Source organism: Myiozetetes cayanensis, unplaced genomic scaffold, assembly GCF_022539395.1.
Source record: "Myiozetetes cayanensis isolate MyiCay16 unplaced genomic scaffold, myiCay2020 scf1, whole genome shotgun sequence".
NCBI lineage: Eukaryota > Metazoa > Chordata > Aves > Passeriformes > Tyrannidae > Myiozetetes > Myiozetetes cayanensis.
The window spans coordinates 145,195,877-145,210,350 of NW_026086604.1; positions in this window are offsets into that span (position 1 = coordinate 145,195,877).

Below are 14,474 nucleotides of genomic sequence, written 5' to 3' on the forward strand. Positions count from 1 at the left end.
TTAAACACCAGCTTTGGGCTCCAGGTGCCTTTTTTTTTTATTGCCTGTAATTAACATGAGTTCAAGAGAGAACAGACTTGCGACCTTTCTAAACTTGATTTACGCACCATGGATTTCCTTTGTTTTTTTTTTTAACTCTGCAGTAAAAAAAGGACTTGGGAGTGGTATGGGGAGGACTTGGGAGTGGTGGGCCAGAGCTGGTGGTGACAAGCAGATCCGGGAACTTGACTCCTGCTGGGGTTTTGTGGTCTGACACACATTCCCTCTGGCCCTGACCACCACGTGATGGACCCAGCTGACTCCTGGTGCCTGGAGGGGGTCACGTTGATGCACACAAGCGTTGGGAGCGCAGCCGTCGGAGGCCATGTGAGGACACGTGAGGATCACGGCAGGATCCGAGAGACTCGTGGCATCTATCTGAGCATGACATGCTGGTCTCCATGCAAAGGTGATAGAAACCACTCATCCTGAGTCACTTCGTACTTGGATCAGTACACATTAAAAGATACATTAAAAAAAAACCCCAACCTTAAGGGCACAAAACCTGAGCAACCTCTTTTGCTCCCTGATTCAGAAGACTTTGACACGATAATGACATTTTGAGGGATCACCAGCAAAGAAAAGCAGCCACAGCACTGCTGCTTACTGCACAACCCTCTTCCCATCTTTCTACCCCTTCAGTGCTCCCAGTTCATCCTGGTTGTTTCGGTGGCCCTGAACCCCATTTGATGGTTGGGCACTGGGGTGGGAACTGCTCTGCCCCTTCAGCGATGGACCATCCAAGCCTGGTTGCTTCCCCTGCCAATGCAGCCCCCAAAAAGTGCAGTATCCTCCTTTCTGTAAAATCTTAAGCTGTGTTCAGCCTTAGCCAAGAGTCTTCCTGGCTATTTCAGAAAGGGGTAATTTTATTCCTTTCACTCTGTTACTCTATTAGCTGTTAAGGCTTGGTTGTCTGATGGGTCCTGACAGGCACGGGCATGGTGCCGGCAGAGCTGCAAAGCTCTGTGTTAATCCGGTGGGAAGGCTGCTGATCTAACCCCAGCCCCAGCCCTCGGAGGGATGTGAGTGAGGCTGACAGGTCCCCAGCACACTGGAGGAGCGTGAGGCGCCTCGGCCTTCAGGGCTGCTCTGCTCTGTGGGTGTGCAATGGGAATCTTCCCCTTGCTGAGCGATGGGGAGGAGCAGGGTCTGTGCTCTGTGCCAGGGCAGGGGGCTGGTTGGTCCCATACTGCATCCCAGTAGGATCTGGCTGCCATTTGATCAATTCACACTCATCCACCTTGTCATTCATCTTTCCAGTTAGAGGTTCTTGGCTCCCTGTTGCTCTCTACCAGTAGCAGGACTGGGACAACTGGTAAGAAAGTTGTCCTGTGTGAGCAAGATGTGCTTTTCCCATGATGAAGTGGTACCACTGCTAGAGCTCCACTGATTTAGATTTGTCCCGGATGCACATATGCTGTATATGTATTATGGAGGGTCTGAAAACACAAACAAATCTCTACCTTGTGAATGTAACAGCAGTTTGGGTGATGTTTGCCTTAGCAGTGGTACAGGCAATCATGTCCTCTTGTAGACAGGCTGTGGTCTGGATGTCATCCTCTACACAAATCATTGCAGAAGCACTATAGTCACACCAGCTCAGCTCTGGACTGCAATGGCCTTGGCCTGAGGTGGCTTGTGGTGACGTGGTCCACTGGAGCTGCAAAAATATTTAATATCTTTAATGGGTTGCAAGGTATTTCTGTGTCAGAGAAGGCAGGGAAATGATTCATTCATTGAGTGGGATGCACAAATGCACAACTCGTGCATCAACTCTCGCGTATTTCATTTTCTTTTAATTAAATGCAGCTTACGAAAGATTTTAGGAGCCCTTCCAGGATTAGCCTTGCTCTTGCCTCATGAAGGCCCTAATCGGCTCCTGAGCTCAATGCACTCTATTAAAAGTTAATTTTCAGTCATATGCAGTGCTCTTTGTTGTGACCTTCTGGCCATTAATCTGTTAAAAAAAAACCCCAAATGTGGTCCCACAGAAACACAGGCACTGAATTGTGACGAGCTTTAAAGGGGGCTTTTCGTTCATTTGAAGCACGTTCAATGTCACGGTGCAGCACGAAGGGTGAAGAAACAAAGGCTTTAAAATATACAGTAACTGGAGTCCCATGTGCTCCAAGTATTTAGAGGACAAAAGAAAAGAAAATAGGGAACAGTCACACGCCCACATTCCCCTGGGAACAGCAGCATAAGCCCAGAAACCCCCACACCTGGGTTTCTCCACACTTGGTGCATCCAGCCCGAGGAGGTGACTGTCCCACCACTGCTGGGGTCAGAGCTGTGATACCACAGATATCCTGCTCTTTGGCTTCCAGTGTTCACTGGCTCAACTTCCCTCCCTGCAGACCAGCTCTGGAGGGACCCACTGACATCCCTTCCTGTCCTCGATGGGACGCGTGGGACTGTGCACGTACACACAGACGTGCAGGCTATCTCCGACATCCAGCTACTGGGGGCAAGCCCGCTTCATCTACACACTGCAAGCTAATTGTTTGTTTATATGTTCTGGTAGATTAATATTTGCTATTTAAACTGTGGAAGCACTTAGGATCCCAGTCCTGGAGTGAGCTGTGCTGTGTATGGGGAGTTAAAGCACAAAAAAAGGCAGTCTGGTTAATCTGTGCTGTTGTGTCTAAGCCTGTTTGTAACCAGTGAGTGTTTAGCCTCCTCTAGCACATTTTACACGTCTGTAATATGCCTACAGAGTAAATACTCGTCATTTATTAACATCTGACATCCCGTTTCATGAACACACTCTCAATGCAAAGAGCTGGTCTCATGTGAAGGCTATTTAAAAAATTCCTCTGTATGTTGAAGTCTAATCTTACTAAAAGCTGGCAGCGAGGAACTGAATTCCATCTATTTTTTTCCTGATTTGAAACCTAAGGAGGGTGGCCATGGGCCTAATCCAAACCCTGATGCTGCAGGAACATGCATTGCGTTGGCAGTGGGGGGACGTGGCTCTCGTTCCCTTCCTTTTCCCTCCCCCTCCTTGCTAAATCTGCACTTGTTTAAAGGACAGAACGTACAGATCCCATATGTTTGCTAGTGGTTAGGGTGTTTCTTTTTTTTTAAAAAAGAAAAGATTATTGACATTGCTCTAGTATGAAATGGTATGATTTGTGAGTTTATAGCGTATAAAATATAAATGACAAAAGTGCCAGCTCGATGTGAAGTGGATGTGAGACTCTGCAGCAGAGATTTGAGCTTCACATCACTAAACTGTGTATGGCTGAATGAGTTCAGCTACGTGCACTGAGGAGGCAAGAAATGGATTAAGTAAATTGGAAACTATTCCACAAAATGCCAAAGATAAAACAAAGATTCAACATGAACAAAAGGGACAAGTTATTAATTACCAGAGAGAGAACTAAATGAAATCAGATCCATCTGGAAAACCAGGAAAACCCTAATAATCAGCATTACTGTGCTTGGCCAGGCTGCTGCAGTGTAATATTCAGAATAACTCTGAATTACATCTGGCCCCAAAGCAAATAGCTCCTGCCAGAATGCCTGCATACACAAATGTCCTTTCTTTGTAGCTGGATAATGTGCAAATTTGATGGAATACCTCTTTCAAATGAATCCTTGGAAGATACTGCAGTGCTTTTGCATGGCTATATTACCTTGTACATGTACAAATAGTGAAGGTAAGGAGGAAACTGCCTACTGATCCACTGCTGGCATGTGTGATATTGTCACAGCTCAAATGCATCTCTATTAACTGCTTTCACAGGCGAAAGGGCTGCACAGCCACCTCCATTCCCTGGGGAACTCAAGAGGTGTTATCCTGCTGTTGAGGCTGCCCCACGCTCACACCTTCCTGTGATTTCTTCTCTCCTCCTCCACAGACACCTCTCTGGACCCGGTGAAAATGAACTCGCTCCTCGGTGTCTGCTGGAGCTGTTTTATTACTTCCTTAAGTAGAAAGTCTGGCTCAACAGTGACCTCTTTGACTGATTGCAGAAAGGAAATGAAGAGCTTGAAAAGGTCTCTCTGAACTCTGGCACCAGGAGCAGAGCCCTGGTCGCTGTTAAAGCATAAGCAGTGACAGGGTAAAAATGTGGAAGAGGACACATCTCAGTGAATGAGCACTGGGACAGGTTGCCCAGAGAGGTTGTAGAACCTCCTTTCCTGGAGATATTCAGCAGCTGTTTCGACACAGTCCTGAGTAACGTTCTCAAGGGGACCCTGCTTGAGCTGGGAGGTTGGACCAGATTACCTCCAGTGATTCCCTCCAACCTTACCCATTCTGTGATTCTGTGATATTCTGGGAGCACTGACAGATAACCTGGCTCCCATGCTTTGCCTAGTTTGGGTTTTACTTTCTTTTTCCTGTTGTACTGAAGTCAAAAGAAAACTGGCTGAAAACAGGCTTGGCCTTGAAATTTTTATTATCCATGGGTTCAAACTCTTGCCCAGGAGTAAATCTGATATAGCTAATAAGTCCTGAATCAGATAATATCTGCATAATGTAGTCAGCATCATCAACAATGCAAATGGTGATTTGTTTTGGTTTTTCATTTTAAATAATCTGGTTTATTGGCGAGGTTAAATTTAGCTAAATGACCCTTCAGTGGCTGGGACTCGCAGCTTGGCGTCCTCTTGTTCCAAGAGTCACCTTTCAGTAGCACAGGAGGTGCAATAACATCCCACACAGCGTGAGCTGTTCCCATATTTACCGGTGATGGAAAGCAAACACACATTGGAAAAGCGTGGAACAGGACAGAAATAAAACGTGTATTAATTATTTTCCATGGAGCAACAGAAGCACTGAAGAAAGAGCAAGTGGCTGCACCATGTTTTCCGTGGACTGCTGGCCATCTTTACATGGCTCAGAACAAGACAGTTTGTAATCAAGTCAAGCTGTCCTGCTTTAAGCATGTGAACATATGGAGGAATGTACCAGTGCACTCAGTCAAATTGTGCGTGAAGTAAACACGAAATCATATTGAAACTGTTAATGCAAATTCCTTCTTTGAGTATGATGATCTCTAGTGGATTGTGGTAAATCCACGTGTCCTGTAGGCATTCACACCTGCACTCACACAGTCCAAAAAGCACCGAATGCTCCCTCTCAGTCAGAATGCTTTCGTGTGCTCCTGCAAGGATACTCCAGCGCCTGGGACGGTGAAGGACCAGTCCCTGCTGTTTCATGGGAAAAAACGCAATTTTAAAAATATTTGTTTAGCTCGTTGCAGCAGTTCTGGTATGTCCCCACTCAGTTTGTTTAGCTTGATGTAAACTCAGGCAGCCCTTTTCTCATGTGAGCGTTTCTTGGTGGTTACCGGCACTGCTCGTCATCTGCAACGGGGTAAGAGAGCAGGGCAACTCCTTCCCTGCAAGACACCACGCCAGGCAAGGCAACCTGCTCACGGTCAGCACAGGTTTATTCATGTTTTGGGAGAGGTGCTTTCACGCTTGGACGCTGTTACCCCATGATGATGGTGAATGATCCTGACTCACGGACGGGCAAGACTCTGTGGTTTCAACTGACCTTCCCCATTTTTTGTGCTGTTGCAGGAGAAATAGAAGTGTCCATGGGATGGATGCCTTCCTTGCATACTTTACTGGAGGTGGCCACCACTAAAACCAGTCTCTTGCCTGTACAGGAAGCAGTGCTATAAAAGCCATAAGGTACCAGCACATAACTGAGCCTGCTCCGACACCATAATGTGCCTAATACTATAAGCTCCCTTTAGTTCTGCAGGGTAGGCTGTACATAAATCCTGCTCTTAAATCAAGTTTTCAAGAAGACAAAGCACAGTGTGGGCCAGTCCACACGCAGAGCCGACCTGCTAAACTCTGTGAGTGCAACAGCTGCTCCGGTAATGTGAGTGGGAATCAAAACTGCTGAGATTTGCAAAACTTTATGTGGTTGTCTTTGGTTTTCTTGGCTGGTAATGGAAGAAGAAAACAATAGCATTTGAGTCATCTGAACCAATAATAACAGTAATAATAATAATAACAATAATAATAATAATACTGTTTCAAAGGTTTTATTTTGTATGTGTCCTGCTATTGTTGACTTGACCTCTGAAATGATTTTTCTGAAAATAATAGAGCTTCTTTTTTTCACTGGAGGTTGAGGCCAGATTCATTTGTCATTTCCCTTTGAAAAAGAGAGGAAAAAAAGCAAGCAAACACCATTTTGACTTCTGGAATTTATAATTTCTGTACAGGTCCAGCTACAGAGCTGACAATCAGCATTTCAAATATTTCAGACTTCTCTTCTTAAAACTTATGAATAAATAACATGCAATAGTCAGGTCCCTTGATAATTAAGAATTGCACATCTCATCAGAACCAGGGACTTCCATGACACTGGAAAAACTTCTGATTATACTGAATGATTCTTCTTTTCAGCTCCATTCAGACAATGCAGGTTTGGAGACACAAAAAAAAAAATTCTGGTGGGAATCCAAAACCTCTGTTTGATCCAACACCCCCCTCCAGGCCTGGGATTTGTCTAATAGTTTACTATTAAAGAGTTCTTTGGCTGGAAAGAAGTACCAGACAAAGTTTCCCTTGTTGTAGTTCTTTGTTTTGTTTTGGTTTGTTGGTTTGTTGTTTTTTTTTTTTCATTTTCTTTTTCTTTTAATTTGGTATTTGACTTTTCAGCATTAACTTACTGTCAAGATGATGTAAGCTTCAGGGGAGGGCACAGGTTACCAGCTTTTAAAGTTTTGAACTGATTTATTTCAGAAGGTCCTCCTTCCCCAACACCTCCCCAGCAAGACAGAAGAACCATAGTATGAATAATAGTAATAACAGTAATAATAATAATAAAAACATTCAAATCAGCGTGTTTTCCACTTGGGTCCAAATAACCTCTTGAAAAATGCAGCAGAACATTTCAGCTCGCATGGAAAAGACCCAAAGCTGTGTCAGGAGATGTCAGTCTCAGTCCTTCGCTGCTCTTGACTTCTGCTGGGTGCAGCAGTGACAGGGACACTCTCGTTTCCAGGTGCACAGGGTGATTATCCAGAGTTGGAGGCAGTTGGTGCAATTAGTATGAATTAGGGCAGGCCCAGAGCTGCGCCTTGGCTACTGCAGCCCATCTCAGAGGGACACCCCCTGCATCAGGAGCCTGGTGCAGAGCTGGCTCATCAAGCAAGCCAGATAGTTCAACCAAGTTTATTTAGCCTGACTGCACCAATTTAGCACAGCTGAATAGCTGGCCCACAGCATGTGCCTGTTCCTAGATGGTTAAAAGTCACTCTTCGCATTTCCATTCCTGTTAAGGAGCTCCAAGGCTCTGTGTTTCAGTAGTGCCTCTGCAGAGTAGCTATTGTTTTTATCATTTTAGTGGTTTAGTTGGGAAATTCAGGCTTGGAGGGGGGGTGGGGGTAGTGGGTGGGAAGCCCCAGAGAAGCTGACTAAGGTAAATACCATCTCTTCCCTCCTAATTCTTTTCTCCTGTGACTTCTGTGCCATTGCAACTCCCTGAGAATTAAACATTAGATTTTCACTGACACCCTTGTAGACTGCTGATTAGATGAAACTGTTGTGTCAGATTTAAGGCTGGAAGTGAATCAAGGCCATTGGTTTCATCAGAAATCAGGAGAATGAGCACCTTCCTCATAATAAATGGTAATGGAGACACAAGCCAAATTTAGAGATGAGAGAGGAAAAGTATATTCCCTAACTTAATAACCTTAGCTACTGCAATGTCTTTATCCAAGTTTTTTTTGTGGTAAAACCAGGCTCTGAATCGTTTCCTCACTGTATGGCTCAGCCTAAGGGGGATCTCAAGGGTTAACAGCACAACTGCTAGTCCCCTTTGTATATATCTGTATGACCATAAGTAATGCATATTTTGAGCAATTGCATCCAAAATGAACAGCTCTGTGAGAGGAGATGGATCACTTACAGAGCAGAACAGGAAGAGCCCTCAGCCGTCTTCCAAAAGCATGGGGTGGTTATTTTCTAGGTCCTAGTGCCATTCCCAGAGTATCCCGAGGCTCTGACACTTAATCAGCATGATTATCATCACACAAATGCTGCCAGAGAGTTCGATTTGCACAGTTACTTCTTCACTAAATGAATAACCTTTCCAAAACCCCGTGATGTTGGAGCCTCTGTCATAATTCTTCTGCATTCTGGAAGGTTTTCCTGCCTGCTTGGGGTTTGGCGCTTGTGTAAAGAGGTGTAATAAGAAAAGTTACTCACAGGAGAGTGTAAGATAAAGCAGGCAGCCCAGCCTGATTTAGCAAAGGCCTCATCCTCCTGGGGCTGAAGCCTGGCCATGGTGTGAGCAGATGCAGCAGCTCCTATTGCTATTTCAGGGGGATCTGATCTGCTTAGAACAGGGGAGGGATTTTATTCCGGGTGAGCAGATGTTTTGTCAAAGTGGTGTAAGCTGCAGGGAACTGTGCTGGGTCTGTATATTTTCTTTGTCCTTGGATCTCAGTGGGTGCATCGCTGCTGCCTCGTAACAGCTTCCCTTGTTGGCATGATCAAGGCCAAACTCTGTGTGAGTCTGCCCTGCCTTGGCCCCAGAAGGTCCCTGCTGGTGTGACAACAGCCCAGGCTGAGATTTATGGGGGTTTCTCAGAAGGGACCTCCCAAAGCAGCTCTTTGGGCACAGTGAACAACAAACAACCCATGGAGGGACTCATCTGAGCCTCCTGGTCTTGGTTTTGTAGCACAGGCTCTCTTTGCCCCTCTTTGGAGTTGGCATGGGGAAGCTCAGCTGCCCTCCAGAACCAGGGTCAAGCCCCAGGTCACTCTGGTGCTTTTTGCTCAGCCCTTCCAGAGCTCCACCTTTGCTGTAAGGGCTCCACAAGCCACGTGTAAGTGTCTGTGCCTTTTCTCTCTGCCTCAGCTTTCAAATTATGCTTGAATGCCACCAGAATATAGCACTGAGCCTTCTAAGGAGCCCAGGGTCCCCTCTCTCCCTTTACAGCCTTGGTTCTTGGCTTCTCCTCTGAATCACAAAACGTCCCTTTCCCTGCAGCCAACTCACTGCTCTGTCTCCCTTTTCTTCCCCATTTCTCTCCCTCTTTCTCTTAAATAGTTGGCAGGAGGCCCTTTCTTTCATAACTTCCAGTCGTTTTTGCCAGGTGACCCTGTGAGTAATCTCCCCCAACAAATAAGCAAAGGCCTGGTTAAACGACCACTTCTGGCAGGAAGAATATTCCTGCTTTGAACCCCCTCGTTATTCTCTCCAGTGGGTCCCTCAGGCAAACAACCCGAAATCTGGATCACCACCTACCCACACCAGGCACAGCTCTGTGGCACTCGGTTCTTATTTCCCACCCCAGTGAACGGCTCTGGGAAGGAGTTAACCTCTTGAGGCCAGGAAAAAGGCAGCAGAAGACTTAATAGCTTCAGTGATTCACACACCACATTCCATGAAGTGGCACAGCAATTGCCTTTACACCCCAGAGTCACGAACACCAATTATTTATTTTTTTTTTGGTCAAGTTTCACCCAACAGGCATTTTAAATGTCATGGTTTATATCCTAGATGAATTTCACTTGTGAGTGTTGTTACTAAGACAGACCATATTGTGGCATCAATGTTTAATCAGGCTGCTCCCTCAAACTCAACAGGGAGTTCTGCCTGAGATCTGCTGGTGGTATAAATCAAGTTTTACTGTTAGCAGTTTTTATTACTCACTTTATGCCTCTCCATGAAAAGGAAATAAAGATAAAAGGGAGGGAGAGAGCTTAACTGAAAAATTAAATACATATTACAACCTTTCTGATTAAATATGCCTACCTTATGTCTGTGAAAGTGCAGCATCAGCCCCCCTTGGAATTCAGTTTGTTTTTCCTCCCAGTTCCTAGATGCTTGAATTTGGTATTCCTGAGACTTGCCCAGCAAGGATCTGGATGCTTGACCCTGAAGTCTGGTGAGTGGACCATGTGTGGGTTGGGGTATCAGGAGACTGCTCCTTCACCATCCTCTTTCTGACCATGTCATGCCAGTATCCACTCAATTTTCCAGGACAAAGAAAACTCCCCGAATCTCCCAGCCCCACCTAACCCTTTGTCCTGGATGTGGTTCAAGTCTGCACAGAGTGTATCGGTGCATTGTTTTCGTGGGCAGCTGGAAAACCTCAGGAATGAATGGAAACAGACGGTTACAGATCAGCTAAATTGCAGTCTCTCCTCTCAACAGAAAAGGGTTTGAATCAGGGTGCCTTCCCAAAACAAGAGTGGGATGAACACTTCTGGGAACTCATGGGGAAGGTAAAAAGAAGAGGTAAAGAGCAGAACAGTCACCTTACCTGTAGTGCTGGTATCAGTGCCCAGCCTCAGGCTTCCTCACGCTTCCTTTCTGTCCCTCCCCAACAGAACATCGGTCACCGCCTGTCCTTTGCACTTTGTGCCACTGATTTCAGCAGCATTTTGCCAGGCACTGGCACTGTGGGCCCAGTGATTCTGCTGCTGTCCCAGCTCCATTCAGCCCAAAAGCAACACGAGATCGTGCCCTCTGGTGAGCCCGAACTCACACAAACAGAGGAAGAGGTTGTTACGGTTTCCCTGAGCAAACTTGTGTTAGATCAGGTAGAAGTAAAATCCAGTCCTGGATGAGAGTACTTGAGAAGGCAGAGCCACATATCTAGTGAGGTGCATGAGAAATGCACCTTATAAATAACATGAAGTGCCAAAAAGAAGAAAAGAATAGGTGCATCATGGGAATATTTTCTCCATGAATCCAACTTGAGATACTACATTTGAGCAGTTCAAGCTTCAGAGGTGCTTGTATTCCTTATGGTGGGCTGAATGTTCACCCTGGTGTCCTCTTCACCAAGGATTGCTGCAGTATTTGGTGGAGAAAATGATGAAAAACAGCTCTGACAGAGGCACAGAGGAGGGCAAAAGCTCTGACATCCCTCGGGATGGTACCATTTACTTCCACCACCACCTACACCTGCCTTTCTCAGACTCCTGGAAATGGTGTGCAGTTTCTTGTGGTAGCTGTGTCAGGAGCAGGGGCAGTCTGGCCCTGGAAGCCTAGTACAAGGCTCAGTCAAGAGATTATTCTGTTTTGGTCAGTGGGTTTGGTATCAGTTGTTCCTGCAACTCTCTTAGCAGCAATGAGGTGTGAGAGATTGTGAATGCTTCACCCTTACCCAAGGTAATACAGTGATTTGGCTCTGCTAACAATGAGGCAGAAAAACAACTGAGAAATCTTCCAGAGGCCAGATGTGAATGCAATTGTTAAAATGCTGCATGGGTCACTGGCTGCAACTTCAGCATTTTTAGAAATTTGTTTTTGTACCAATGTCAAAGGCACTGGGGCTCTCTGCTTGCATCAGGACAAATCTGGATTAATGCAGTTGAAGCCAGCAGAGTTGTGTCCATGCAAAAGCAGTTAAAACAGGCTCAGAATCAGACCCAGAGAGTTACCCTTGTGTCACTTAGTAAGACATATTTCTTTTGGCTTCCATTTAGATTTGGTCCTTAAGGAGCCTGTCATAAGAGATATATGGTCTGGGCAAGAGGCCAACTTACCGTCTGGAAGAAACAGCAGGGCTCCCATCGAAACAGGGAACAGGGTAAAATGAGCTTTTGACTATTATTTTGTAATTTTGTAAATATTTGTGATTTTGAATTACGCAGTAAAGTTCCCACTATGCCGTGACATGATGGAGCTGCCTTGTCATCTCCAGACTATGGGGGAGGAAACCTATTTACAGTGATCTCTGGAACAGCTGCAGTGAGATCTTACACTTCCTGGCATGTCACAGCTTCAAAATTTCTAGGAAATTGCATCTGCTTTCAAAGCCAGAGAGATAAGATGCCTTCTTAGCAGTGCTTTTAAGCCATCGCTTCATCACAGCAAAAAGTTAATGCAATCCTCTCCCTCCTACTCCAAGTGCTCAGCTAAATTCCCATTGCTACCAGGGACTGACATTGGGTTAGCTACTAAGACCCCATTTATATCACCCAGCAACATTACCATCACCTATCCATTCATTAGGTTATTGGAAACCAGTTGGTTTTCCAGATCCCAGGCTTTCAGACTCCTAATATTGATCAGGAGCAGTCCATCCACGCAGGTGAAGCAGCAGTGGACAGCAGAGATGTGGATGGGTTTTGCAGGTGGGTATTATTGTTACAGCAGTGTAGGAAAATCAGAAAACCAAGTCTTTTCAGAAATAGCTGTTTTGGAAATACTGCTTCAGATCTGATTGAAAACCAAAAGAATGTTACATATAATTGCAGGAAAATCTAGTGTGAGTGGCATTTTCCTACAATCTTTCATCCTTAAGGGGAATTTTGCTAAATGTTTGTACCTAAACTAGACTTATGAGCACTCCAGGGCATGTTAAGCTGCAAAGGATTCACCTGTAAATGAGGGAAGGAAGAAGTGCATTGCCTGTAAAAGAGGCCAGTTGCAGAGGGGTCGGAAGGAGCTGCAATGCTGAGTTCAGTAGTGCAGCTTGGGTTTGCAGTCTGAAAGGATAACTTGAGATGGTGTGCAGTGCTGCCCAGAGCTTTTGGATGACCCCAGGACAACGCGTGAAACTCCAAGGTAAGGCAGATGAGGAGGGTCTACACACCTCCCAAAACAGATTTCGGTATTTCCTTGTACAATTGCCAGCAATACAGCTGTCTCTGTACCTGCACATGTGCTTCTCCAGTTCTGCTCCCAGTGGTGGATCAAGCAAACCCTTGCTTTCAAACATTTCTGCTCCTCCACTCTCACTTCAAACTAAGGCTACATGTGGTTGCGTTTTGATAATTAAACCCATGTGAACTTAATTTGCCTTCAACAATGCCAACTCTCAATGCAAGTGAAGCCACTTAGATGGTGACCATTTTTTGAATTAAATCAAACCAGTAGAAGATACATTTAAATCTATTCAAGGTTAGATTTTATTTATGTGGTACCAGTGTGACTGGGAGTGATTTTAAAATCAAATTTAACCTTACCAGTGAAATTTTGTTAGGTTTGCTCAGTGAGGGACCTTGGCTCTGGAGACAGTATTGTAACATGCTTTTGAGTCTAACAGTTCTCATCGGCTATAATGATGTGGTTGAATCAAAAAAACCCCAACCAAGGCTGGATGTCCATGCCACTATTGATCTTCCAGGCCCTTTACAGTAATTTTAAGAGAGTTAGTTGGCTTTTTCAATTTTCTGAGGTGAAGAAAGAGGTAATACTTAATTATCAGCAATTTTGACAGTGATTGAGCTTGACAGCCCGAAGCAGAGCTACAGGATGAAAGTGAACAGACGCTGGCAGCTGGAAAGGCCCTTCTGTAGGGAATGCGGAGGGGCTGGGATGGTGGAAGGGGTTAATTCCCTAAGAAAGATAATTTGCATTGCTGCACACTTTATTCTTTTGTTTTTGGTCGAGCTCTCTGGCTCTGCTTCTTTGACAGAACAAAGAGCCTTTGTTGTCCATCAAAGACCATTGCAATCCATCCAGATACCCAAGGCCCCAGGAGGGGGAGGCGAACGTGGAGGAGCTGCCCGAGTTCCTTCCTCCACAAACAACATCAATAAAATTATTGGAAGCATTTGCATCATTACTGAGACATTTTCGAGGGAAATGTTCTTCAGCATTTGTATCAGTGCAGATGGTGATGTAAAGGCTGACTTAGTATTCTCTCAGGCCTGGGAGCCTATGCTGCGTGTCTGAAGGTCTGTCAGGTGAGTCAAAAACCAGATAATTTGGGATTAAGTTGCTCATAGAGGCTTTTGCACCTGACCATTACTGTCTTGTGGGGAGGAATTAAAGAATCTCCCTGCACTGTGTTGTCTCTGGATCAGGGATATGAGAACAGGTTCAACCTCTGGTGGAATGAAGGTATCTTTTAAAGATAAAGTCTCAATTTGTTCTACTTAATTGGAGAGAAGTGGGAGCCTCCTAGTGTTGGCATGGTCTGTGGTGAAGGACAGAGGCATCTCTCTCCCCTTCCTGTGTAGCTCATCTGAACTCTACATCCTTCGTTGACTTCTGCTGACTGCCAAAAGAGTTTAAACTTCACTCCAGACTTAGCAATTGCCACTGGATCCTGCACATTGTGTACTGCAGATCCAGCCCTAGACATCTAGAAGCCTTCTTAAGGTTTTATAATTATCTAGATGTTACAGGGGCAGCTCATGCATCTGTGCATGTACATATCTCTAGTTATCTACACAGCTAATAGAAAATTGTTGGAGAATGGCAAGTGAAATGCATACCAGCAACCCTGAGTTTCACACTTGCACATCCTTGGGTGTCTGGATGAAGGAGGATTCATTACAGGATTTGGGCCCTGAGGAGCAAAAGTCAAACAGCAGATAACTTCCTTTTACTTTCTTCATTGTCCCACAACTGAAAAAGAACCCACAAGAACACAAATGCAATAAAGAAAACTTATCTAAAATGCAGGCAGATAAAACGAATAGAAAAAAGAATTAAAAAAACCTCAAGAAAATGAATAAATATTCATGAAAATATTCAAAAGCTCAGA